The following is an 11,940-nucleotide window of genomic DNA, read 5'->3' as shown; positions in this document are numbered from 1 at the left end:
GTCATTTTTGCCAAGTTCTTTACAGTAGTAAAACTTAATGAATTCACACTGCTTACATTTTCAAGCTGACTCATTCTATGTTCTATTTTAATTTTCATTTCACTTGATAAGAGTGGCGTTTTCTTTTCTACTTTGATCTTATCCTTACTTTTTTTCTGATCATTTGGTTTTTTGGTCATTTTCTACTTCTACAAAGATCATGTGTTTTTCCGGTTTTGATTTCTTATTGTGTATCATGTCTGTAAGGTTGCTTTCAGTTCGCTCATTTGTTTTGTTACTTTGGTTTTTACATCGCGTTTGCTCATCTGGCTTGTTGCAACGATTTTGTTCATTGTCATTTGGATTGTTACAAAGATTTTTCTCATTTGGTTTGTTACAATGGGTTTGTTTATTAGATTCAATAAATGGTCTACTTTGTGGCTCATTTAGCTTGATGTGCATTTCATTACCTGGTTTGTTATGAACTAAATCGGTACTTGTTACACTATCAGGTTCGTTACATATCTTACATGCTACACTGTTTTTTTGTTTATTATATAACTCATTACCTGGTTTGTTGCGTTGTTCAGCACATGGTTCACTGCGTTGTTCAGCACATGGTTTACTGCGTCCTTCAGCAAATGGTTCACTCAGTGGTTCATTACATGGCTTGGTCTGTGGCTCATCACATGACTTGTTGGGTGACTCAGTATATGGTTTAGTTTGTATTTCAGTATATAGTTCGTATATTGTTTCTTGATCTTTTTTAGTTCTACCAACGTCCCTCTGCACTGAGTTAGTTGGCTGCGTCTGTCCTGCGACACCGAAGGTTAATGGTGAAGGTACAGTCGGTGCTGTACAAACGCACGGTGGCGAGTCAGACTGCGGTGAGATATCCTTCTGGATATACAGACTTCCTTGAGGATGATCTAACCTCAAGGCATTCAGAGGTTTTCCCGCAGCGAGAGGGGAAGGCTCTCCTAGGCCTGTAGGTGACAACCCGTGGTCACCTACTGATTGGTCACACGAAGATTTACCCCCAAGGGTGGGGGAAGGCTCTCCTAGGCCTGCAGGCACTGACTCCTGGCTATCTGCTGGTGGATCACCACCCTGGTGTCTCACTCTGTTCCTAGCTATGGCAGCAAGTGAGCGCTTGCTCTTTCGTGGCATCTCTGAAAATACAATATTAATAATATTTTGTACATTAATAATTGCTATAAACATTGAGAATCACAAATAGCATTCAATTATATTTCAGCTTCAATTTTTTCTGGAATCTAATTCTACTGCGTTGCATTATGTATTATAAATACATTTATATGTCATTCCTGCATGCAAGCTTTGCATTACATTCAGAATGCTGTTTGTACATCTGTCACTATCAACATGGTAGTGAACTAACTGTTGTTTGTACATCCATATCTACAGACATGTCTATGTAACTGTTGTTTGTATATCTATATCCACAGACATGTCTATGTAACTGTTGTTTGTACATCTGTCTGTACATCCATGTCTATGTAACTGTTGTTTGTACATCCATGTCTATGTAACTGCTGTTTGTACATCTGTCTGTACATCTATATCCACAGACATGTCTATGTAACTGTTGTTTTGTACATCCATATCTACAGACATGTCTATGTAACTGTTGTTTGTACATCTATATCCACAGACATGTCTATGTAACTGTTGTTTTGTACATCTGTCTGTACAGACATGTCTGTGTAACTGTTGTTTATACATCTATATCCACAGACATGTGTATGTAACTGTTGTTTTGTACATCTGTCTGTACAGACATGTCTATGTAACTGCTGTTTGTACATCTGTCTGTACAGACATGTCTGTGTAACTGTGTTTATACATGTATACCACAGACTGTCTATGTAACTGTTGTTTTGTACATCTGTCTGTACAGACATGTCTGTGTAACTGTTGTTTTGTACATCTGTCTGTACAGACATGTCTGTGTAACTGTTGTTTATACATCTATACCACAGACATGTCTATGTAACTGTTATTGTTTGTACATCTGTCTGTACAGACATGTCTATGTAATGTTGTTTGTACATCTGTCTAAGAATGTCTTTACTGTTTTTGTACATCTATCTGTACAGACATGTCTGTGTAACTGTTGTTTGTACATCTGTTATCCACAGACATGTCTGTGTAACTGTTGTTTCTACATCTGTCTGTACAGACATGTCTATGTAACTTGTTTTTACATCATCTGTACAGACATGTCTGTGTAATTGTTGTTTGTACATCTGTCTGTACAGACATGTCTATGTAACTTTGTTTGTACATCTATATGTACGCACATAATGTCTCTATGTACATCTGTTGTTTTATGTAACTGTGTTTGTATCATCTGTCTGTACAGACATGTCTGTGTAACTGTTGTTTATACATCTGTCTGTACAGACATGTCTGTGTAACTGTTGTTTATACATCTATATCCACAGACATGTCTGTGTAACTGTTGTTTGTACATCTGTCTGTACAGACATGTCTATGTAATTGTTGTTTGTACATCTGTATTTACAGACATGTCTGTGTAACTGTTGTTTATACATCTGTCTGTACAGACATTTCTGTGTAACTGTTGTTTGTACATCTGTCTGTACAGACATGTCTATGTAACTGTTGTTTGTACATCTATATCCACAGACATGTCTGTGTAACTGTTGTTTGTACATTTATATCTACCGACATGTCTGTGTAACTGTTGTTTGTACATCTATATCTACCAGCATGGCCATGTAACTGTCAAAAATCCATTATGCATGAAATTTGAGAGAACCCTTCAGATAGTGATAAGTGATATACTTACAATAATGTGTTTACAGACAGACAAACCACAGACGAAAGGTAATTTGATGATGATTGGCTAAAAATACTTGTAACAAATACCATATTCGACCCAATAAGCATCCAGGGCACTTAAAGCCACACTATATATATGTAACTATCAACAAATTAAAGGTCAAGTTAGATTTTACCCCGATATTGTTAGTATTTGTAGATGTACTAGTTGAAATTAAGCTTCTGAATTATTATCGCTTGTCTTGACTTCGATTTAGTCATGTCTCTGCATGATTTACAACAAGATTTTTTTCCCCAACATTCTTCTAAATCACAAAAAAATTAAGACAGATATGGATATTAGGACTTTAAAATAATGAAGCAAATGGACAAGACTTTCATAAAAATTATTCTAAGAAATAGGTCATTAATCAATCTGCAAAAGAAATCAGTAAGGAAACCAACAAAAATTTTATATTTTGAGCATGAATTTAATTCAAAGTAAGTGAAATAGGAGCCTTAAAAAAGTCGGAGAGGCACTTATAGAGATGGGGCGCTTATTGGGTCAATTAAGGCATCTGAAATTTTCTCATTCAACCAAGGCTGTTACCTTTCATAATCTTTAAAGCAATCAATTTTCAATTAAAATTGAATATTGATCAAACATTACCAGTAATACAAACCATAATTTCTCCATCAGACCTAAATGCTTACCAACAAACCTGAAATTATAGAAACAAAAAGGTATGACGTGTTATAAAGATAATTAAATCATGATGGTTTACTGAAAAATGCAAACACAGTTCAAACTATTCAATCTCAATGTAATGTGTTGACATATAAGTCAACAACCATTCAACTTTTTCAGCCCTTTTACTTCCTCATCTGTTACCATGAAGGATATGAATCTGTATTACATTAATTGTACATGGTATATAGATCAGCTTGTCATTGAATTCTGTCAGCAATACGGTATACCAATAAACAAACATCTTGAAACAATGTATCAATATCTTATAAACTAGTACCCTGCAGTCAAGAAGGCTCTGAGCGATATGAATAACACAAAACTTGAGTTCCTTTGAGATAGAATGTAATCTTATGATGTGAATTGAATATTAATTATAACAATCAATTAAGCAAGCATATTATCATTTAATTTAGTAATTGGTTCAATATTATACAATGACAGAAGAAATCTTACCAAGAAAGTGAGTCTTGCTCAAACTCTGAATGTGGATATTACCGGTAAGTAATGTCAAAAACTCTGAAACATTAAATTAAGATACAAACATCCACGTCAATCTTTCAAAATTCAAAATTTGTTGAACTTTTTTATTGTAAAAAGGCATTTCATTTTCTTAGAATACTACTACTTACAACAGAAGTTTGTCTGCAAGCATTTTATTTTACTTGTTTTATATTATGTTTGTGTAACTGTTGTTTCTACATCTGTCTGTACAGACATGTCTGTGTAACTGTTGTTTGTACATCTGTCTGTACAGACATGTCTATGTAACTGTTGTTTGTACATCTATATTTAAAGACCTGTCTGTGTAACTGTTGTTTGTACATCTGTCTGTACATACATGTCTATGTAACTGTTGTTTGTACATCTATATCCACAGACATGTCTGTGTAACTGTTGTTTGTACATTTATATCTACCGACATGTCTGTGTAACTGTTGTTTGTACATCTATATCTACCAGCATGGCCATGTAACTGTCAAAAATCCATTATGCATGAAATTTGAGAGAACCCTTCAGATAGTGATAAGTGATATACTTACAATAATGTGTTTACAGACAGACAAACCACAGACGAAAGGTAATTTGATGATGATTGGCTAAAAATACTTGTAACAAATACCATATTCGACCCAATAAGCATCCAGGGCACTTAAAGCCACACTATATATATGTAACTATCAACAAATTAAAGGTCAAGTTAGATTTTACCCCGATATTGTTAGTATTTGTAGATGTACTAGTTGAAATTAAGCTTCTGAATTATTATCGCTTGTCTTGACTTCGATTTAGTCATGTCTCTGCATGATTTACAACAAGATTTTTTTCCCCAACATTCTTCTAAATCACAAAAAAATTAAGACAGATATGGATATTAGGACTTTAAAATAATGAAGCAAATGGACAAGACTTTCATAAAAATTATTCTAAGAAATAGGTCATTAATCAATCTGCAAAAGAAATCAGTAAGGAAATCAACAAAAATTTTATATTTTGAGCATGAATTTAATTCAAAGTAAGTGAAATAGGAGCCTTAAAAAAGTCGGAGAGGCACTTATAGAGATGGGGCGCTTATTGGGTCAATTAAGGCATCTGAAATTTTCTCATTCAACCAAGGCTGTTACCTTTCATAATCTTTACATGTAAAGCAATCAATTTTCAATTAAAATTGAATATTGATCAAACATTACCAGTAATACAAACCATAATTTCTCCATCAGACCTAAATGCTTACCAACAAACCTGAAATAAGAAACAAAAAGGTATGACGTGTTATAAAGATAATTAAATCATGATGGTTTACTGAAAAATGCAAACACAGTTCAAACTATTCAATCTCAATGTAATGTGTTGACTTATATAAGTCAACAACCATTCAACTTTTTCAGCCCTTTTACTTCCTCATCTGTTACCATGAAGGATATGAATCTGTATTACATTAATTGTACATGGTATATAGATCAGCTTGTCATTGAATTCTGTCAGCAATACGGTATACCAATAAACAAACATCTTGAAACAATGTATCAATATCTTATAAACTAGTACCCTGCAGTCAAGAAGGCTCTGAGCGATATGAATAACACAAAACTTGAGTTCCTTTGAGATAGAATGTAATCTTATGATGTGAATTGAATATTAATTATAACAATCAATTAAGCAAGCATATTATCATTTAATTTAGTAATTGGTTCAATATTATACAATGACAGAAGAAATCTTACCAAGAAAGTGAGTCTTGCTCAAACTCTGAATGTGGATATTACCGGTAAGTAATGTCAAAAACTCTGAAACATTAAATTAAGATACAAACATCCACGTCAATCTTTCAAAATTCAAAATTTGTTGAACTTTTTTATTGTAAAAAGGCATTTCATTTTCTTAGAATACTACTACTTACAACAGAAGTTTGTCTGCAAGCATTTTATTTTACTTGTTTTATATTATGTTTGTGTAACTGTTGTTTCTACATCTGTCTGTACAGACATGTCTGTGTAACTGTTGTTTGTACATCTGTCTGTACAGACATGTCTATGTAACTGTTGTTTGTACATCTATATTTAAAGACCTGTCTGTGTAACTGTTGTTTGTACATCTGTCTGTACATACATGTCTATGTAACTGTTGTTTGTACATCTATATCCACAGACATGTCTGTGTAACTGTTGTTTGTACATTTATATCTACCGACATGTCTGTGTAACTGTTGTTTGTACATCTATATCTACCAGCATGGCCATGTAACTGTCAAAAATCCATTATGCATGAAATTTGAGAGAACCCTTCAGATAGTGATAAGTGATATACTTACAATAATGTGTTTACAGACAGACAAACCACAGACGAAAGGTAATTTGATGATGATTGGCTAAAAATACTTGTAACAAATACCATATTCGACCCAATAAGCATCCAGGGCACTTAAAGCCACACTATATATATGTAACTATCAACAAATTAAAGGTCAAGTTAGATTTTACCCCGATATTGTTAGTATTTGTAGATGTACTAGTTGAAATTAAGCTTCTGAATTATTATCGCTTGTCTTGACTTCGATTTAGTCATGTCTCTGCATGATTTACAACAAGATTTTTTTCCCCAACATTCTTCTAAATCACAAAATAATTAAGACAGATATGGATATTAGGACTTTAAAATAATGAAGCAAATTGACAAGACTTTCATAAAAATTATTCTAAGAAATAAGGCATTAATCAATCTGCAAAAGAAATCAGTAAGGAAACCAACAAAAATTTTATATTTTGAGCATGAATTTAATTCAAAGTAAGTGAAATAGGAGCCTTAAAAAAGTCGGAGAGGCACTTATAGAGATGGGGCGCTTATTGGGTCAATTAAGGCATCTGAAATTTTCTCATTCAACCAAGGCTGTTACCTTTCATAATCTTTACATGTAAAGCAATCAATTTTCAATTAAAATTGAATATTGATCAAACATTACCAGTAATACAAACCATAATTTCTCCATCAGACCTAAATGCTTACCAACAAACCTGAAATAAGAAACAAAAAGGTATGACGTGTTATAAAGACAATTAAATCATGATGGTTTACTGAAAAATGCAAACACAGTTCAAACTATTCAATCTCAATGTAATGTGTTGACTTATAAGTCAGCAACCATTCAACTTTTTCAGCCCTTTTACTTCCTCATCTGTTACCATGAAGGATATGAATCTGTATTACATTAATTGTACATGGTATATAGATCAGCTTGTCATTGAATTCTGTCAGCAATACGGTATACCAATAAACAAACATCTTGAAACAATGTATCAATATCTTATAAACTAGTACCCTGCAGTCAAGAAGGCTCTGAGCGATATGAATAACACAAAACTTGAGTTCCTTTGAGATAGAATGTAATCTTATGATGTGAATTGAATATTAATTATAACAATCAATTAAGCAAGCATGTTATCATTTAATTTAGTAATTGGTTCAATATTATACAATGACAGAAGAAATCTTACCAAGAAAGTGAGTCTTGCTCAAACTCTGAATGTGGATATTACCGTAAGTAATGTCAAAAACTCTGAAACATTAAATTAAGATACAAACATCCACGTCAATCTTTCAAAATTCAAAATTTGTTGAATTTTTTTTTGTAAATAGGCATTTCATTTTCTTAGAATACTACTACTTACAACAGAAGTTTGTCTATAAATACATAAAACTATACGAAATACTGTAGGGTGTATTTAAATATTCAATAAGTACAGTAGATGATATGTTTTGTTTTTTTATTATCAAAGTCATATAATATTGGCTAGAACAGGTTTTGTCTTGGTGTACATAATTATTAATTTTTTGATAAGTAGTGTGGTTATTCCCCGTGACTAGCTATAGTAACTATGCACAATTTTTACACAAACAGGTAAAATAGTCTTCTCAATTTTTGTCTATAAGCATAAAAAGTGTATCTTGAACAAGTTTCAGTGTACTGTTTGACATTAATTTTCAAAATCCACAAGAATTCAGTGAATAGCCCTAAAATATAGGTTTGGGTTTTATTATTTTAACGTTCTAATGAGCATAAACAGCCAGGGTCATGTAAGGACATGCAAAGTTTGTTGGTGGAGGAAAGCCAGAGTACCCAGAGAAAAACCACGGACGAGCGGCCAGTACCCAGTAACGTAAATATTTTTTCTAAACCTCTGTTCATGCTTTCTGTTCAGATGCAAATTTAAAGAGTACTTGATCAAGTTTTATGCTAACAGAAAAGCAATACCTTAGTCTCACCTTCCTCGAATATAGTCAATGGCAAGATCATACTTGGACAATACGTCAACCTTATTAATTCTTGACCATAAAAAGTGTTTTGTGGCCATTTTGAATCAAGGGTCCATATTTATTATTGATTTGGTATTATTATTTAACATCCTATCAAAAGCCAGCTAGGGCCTTTTAAGGACATGTCACTGTCAGATATGTTGGTGAAGGAAAGCCAGAGTACCCACAGAAAAGCCACCAATCAGCAAAGCAGTCGGTACTTGGCAACTGCTCCACATGGGATTCGAACTCGAGTGAAACGGTTAATCGCAATGCAGTTGAACGGCGGAATATTTCCTTCCGTTCAATACACAGTAATGTTGTTGGAATTACAATACATCCTGTACAGAAAAAGCTAACCAAAGCTCATGAGAAGCACATGAGCTTCACATAAGAATGATGTTAGAATCCTATGCAAATTAGGTGAGCGAAGTAATGATTATGCAAACCATTAAAAAAATGTCTGCAAGCATTTTATTTTACTTGTTTTATATCACTTACCTACATTTAAAATATCAAATTCACAGCAAGACATTATTTTTTTCACATACATGTATAAATATTATATGGCCTTTTCGAAGAAAAAAATTATATGGCAAGCCTACAAATTATGAATTTGACATCTTATGAGTGGTAAAGTAGATATTCAGAATGGTTGTTATGTTTCTTTTGGACAAAACAAAGATATCATTTATGCATGTATACAATTAAAATAATTGGAAACCTACAACAAAGTATAGAAAATTGAGTGAACGTATGAGGCACTGCTCCACAAGCACACATGGGGTCCATTTCGTACCCGGCCGAAAGGTATAGTAGTCCGGGTATGTTTATTGCGATTTCGTATTTTAGATATTTTATGCATTGATACCAGTATAGTGTGTGCCACAGAAGCTACGTGATAATTTGGCTAGGCGATTGGGTGCCGTAGCTCGTGAACAAGCATGCATGTATATACTGAAACACATTTCAGAATGATTTAGATGATAGTAAAACTTTAACTTAAGTATAAAAATTGGAACATTTTCAACTTACCATTATGTACCTAAAACCAAATACTCTTTTTACACAATCTATTTGTGATGAAATAATGATCGACGCTTTGACAAGGTAAACAGTTACAAACTGAAGGGAAGTACAGTTGACTGACTAATAATCGAACAATTTGGACCCATAATTCCGGAAATTAACAAAAACGCATATACAGTCACTCAAATTGATTGAGATGAATTTCCATCATCACAAATTAGCAGTAAAATACCATACCGACATAATGTATAAGTCTTACTATAAGGTAAATAATGATCGACGCTTTGACAAGGTAACAGTTACAAACTGAAGGGAAGTACAGTTGGACTGACTAATAATCGAACAATTTGGACCCATAATTCCGGAATTAACAAAAACGCATATACAGTCACTCAAATTGATTGAGATGAATTTCCATCATCACAAATTAGCAGTAAAATACCATACCGACACATGTATAAGTCTTACTATAAGGAATGTTGTAGAGTAGCGGGGAGAAGCAACATACATGCATGTCAATGATTATGAAACATACCAGTCAGTGATTTTTTTAGGTACATTTGGGGTCGAATAAAGGCCCCTTCCTCTAGAGAAATTTTGCTGTATTTTCCCAATTTCATGTAAATATTTTCCCAGATAAAGAAAAACTCTAAAAAATATACTCATTTCAAGAAAAATACTATGTAAATTTTTCCCAATTGAAAAGATACAGCCCTCTGAAATTATTGAGTAAGAAAATCACTGCCAGTACTTTTAACGGATAGTCGCTTTTCCTTCAGTACATGTACACTAGGTGTGTTCCCTAGGCCTGTGCAGTATGCACTGAACTGTACATGCAGCTGCCTCTTACATTATATACATGTAAAATGTAATTGTCATAAATCATGTACAGCACGTACTCTTATAATGCAGTATGCATATATATATATCTTGTAAGGTTTTTAATTACTAATGCAATTGGCCCCTGTTTAAATTGTATAAATAAGTTTGAGTATGAGGATTTGTTGTGGCATGAGCTGACAGAATACTGAATCTGATCATGAATTAATTGATCATGAAGTCTCAATTAAGCTATTAAGTCATCTAAGTTGTTTTTTCGTTCAATGAGGCATTGTACTATTTTACATAAGTGGTAGCTACTGTAACTAACTTTTTAAGTCGTCAAGTTTTTACATTAACAATTTTGATTTTTGAACAGGAATTTAAAAAAAAATGAAATACAAAATTATGAAAAACAGTGCTTAAATTGCTTCATTTTTGTACCAATCTTTATAAAAATTGATAGAAATATTTATTTTGATGCACTGAACAACATATTCAGTTTGGTCACTAATTTTTATTTAACATGTTGTCGTTTGTTGTCGTTTCTGGTCACTTCTGGTCGTTTGTTGTTGTTATTAATTGTGACCCATACAGAGAGCTATAAAATGTACAGTAAAAACTCACTCCGTTAGAAATGTCCATTTAACTACTTTTGACAAAAACATGTTATGTGTCTGCTTTTGGTTATCGATGGGTTTATTTTTATTAATATTTTGTAGTCATCAACACGACATAAAGAATAAATAAGGTTAAAAAAGTGTCATGTCAAACAAAAAAAAAGCATGTACCTTGACGGTTAACAACTCCAATAATGATAGAGCACAATGGGCTTGACGTTCTATCAATATTATCATCCTTGATATCATATAGCATTTTTTAAATATATAGCTACGTGTATATTATACAATTATAGACCTATTTTCAGGTGGATACGGTGAGTTATCAACCCGAGTAATAAGTGATATATCCCGAGGCCGGAGGCCGAGGGTTATATCATTTTCGAGGGTTGATAACTCACCGGATCCACCTGAAAATAGGTCGATAACTGTTTTCTTATATGACATTTACAGGATATTAACCCGGATCTTCAAAAAGACTTAACTACAATAAACAGGATGATATTTGCAAATGTTTCTTTTACAAAACTTGCTGCCTTCCGCCAAATATGTTGCCGACTATTTATAATGACGTCACAATAGATTAATCCGACGTCTTTGAATAAGGAAACTCCCGTAACGCTATATTTGGGTACGGCTCGACGTCAAAAGTGATTATGACGTCACATCTAAAGGGAGTTTCCCTCGATCTATTTTTGACACAGGTTACTGGACTCGCGAGAGGTATTTGGACTGAGTCCAGTAACCTCGCATGCATTTCGCCGCCGATTTCGGGGTTGATATCGCAGTTGATAAATACTTTTTAGAAACATGTTGGCCAATCAAAATACAGCAAAATCACCAGTCATATAATAAACTATCTAATAGGACCAATTTCATATATATATGTAACAGGAGAGGAGAAAATGTAGCTGCCAGACCGGGATTCGAACCTGGGACCCTCAGAATACTAGCCGAGTGCTCTACCGACTGAGCTAACTGATCACCGATGATCGACCCAGTCCAATCCCGCTACACTCCTCCCTCCTTTCTCGAAGTCTTCGCCCTCGAAGACACACCCTTCCAAACACCACCACCGTGGGTTATTTAGTTGGGCGCCAATTTTGTAACAGGAGAGGAGAAAATGTAACGGCCAGACCGGGATTT

The 11,940-nt window shown here is 33.7% G+C and overlaps 1 long non-coding RNA gene across 1 annotated transcript; it reads right to left on the bottom strand.

Moving 5' to 3' along the window:
- Nucleotides 1-2,358: 2,358 nt before the first annotated feature.
- On the bottom strand, nucleotides 2,359-9,469 carry LOC138311812 (uncharacterized). Its single transcript, XR_011206747.1, has 5 exons — nucleotides 9,362-9,469; nucleotides 7,528-7,589; nucleotides 5,761-7,047; nucleotides 3,992-5,278; nucleotides 2,359-3,509 (listed from the first exon to the last, which is right to left on the bottom strand). It is a non-coding gene; the product is annotated as an uncharacterized lncRNA (long non-coding RNA).
- Between the last annotated feature and the right edge of the window lie 2,471 nt (nucleotides 9,470-11,940).

Source organism: Argopecten irradians, unplaced genomic scaffold (assembly GCF_041381155.1).
Source record: "Argopecten irradians isolate NY unplaced genomic scaffold, Ai_NY scaffold_0124, whole genome shotgun sequence".
Classification (NCBI taxonomy): domain Eukaryota; kingdom Metazoa; phylum Mollusca; class Bivalvia; order Pectinida; family Pectinidae; genus Argopecten; species Argopecten irradians.
This window is presented reverse-complemented; position numbering and strand designations above follow the sequence as displayed.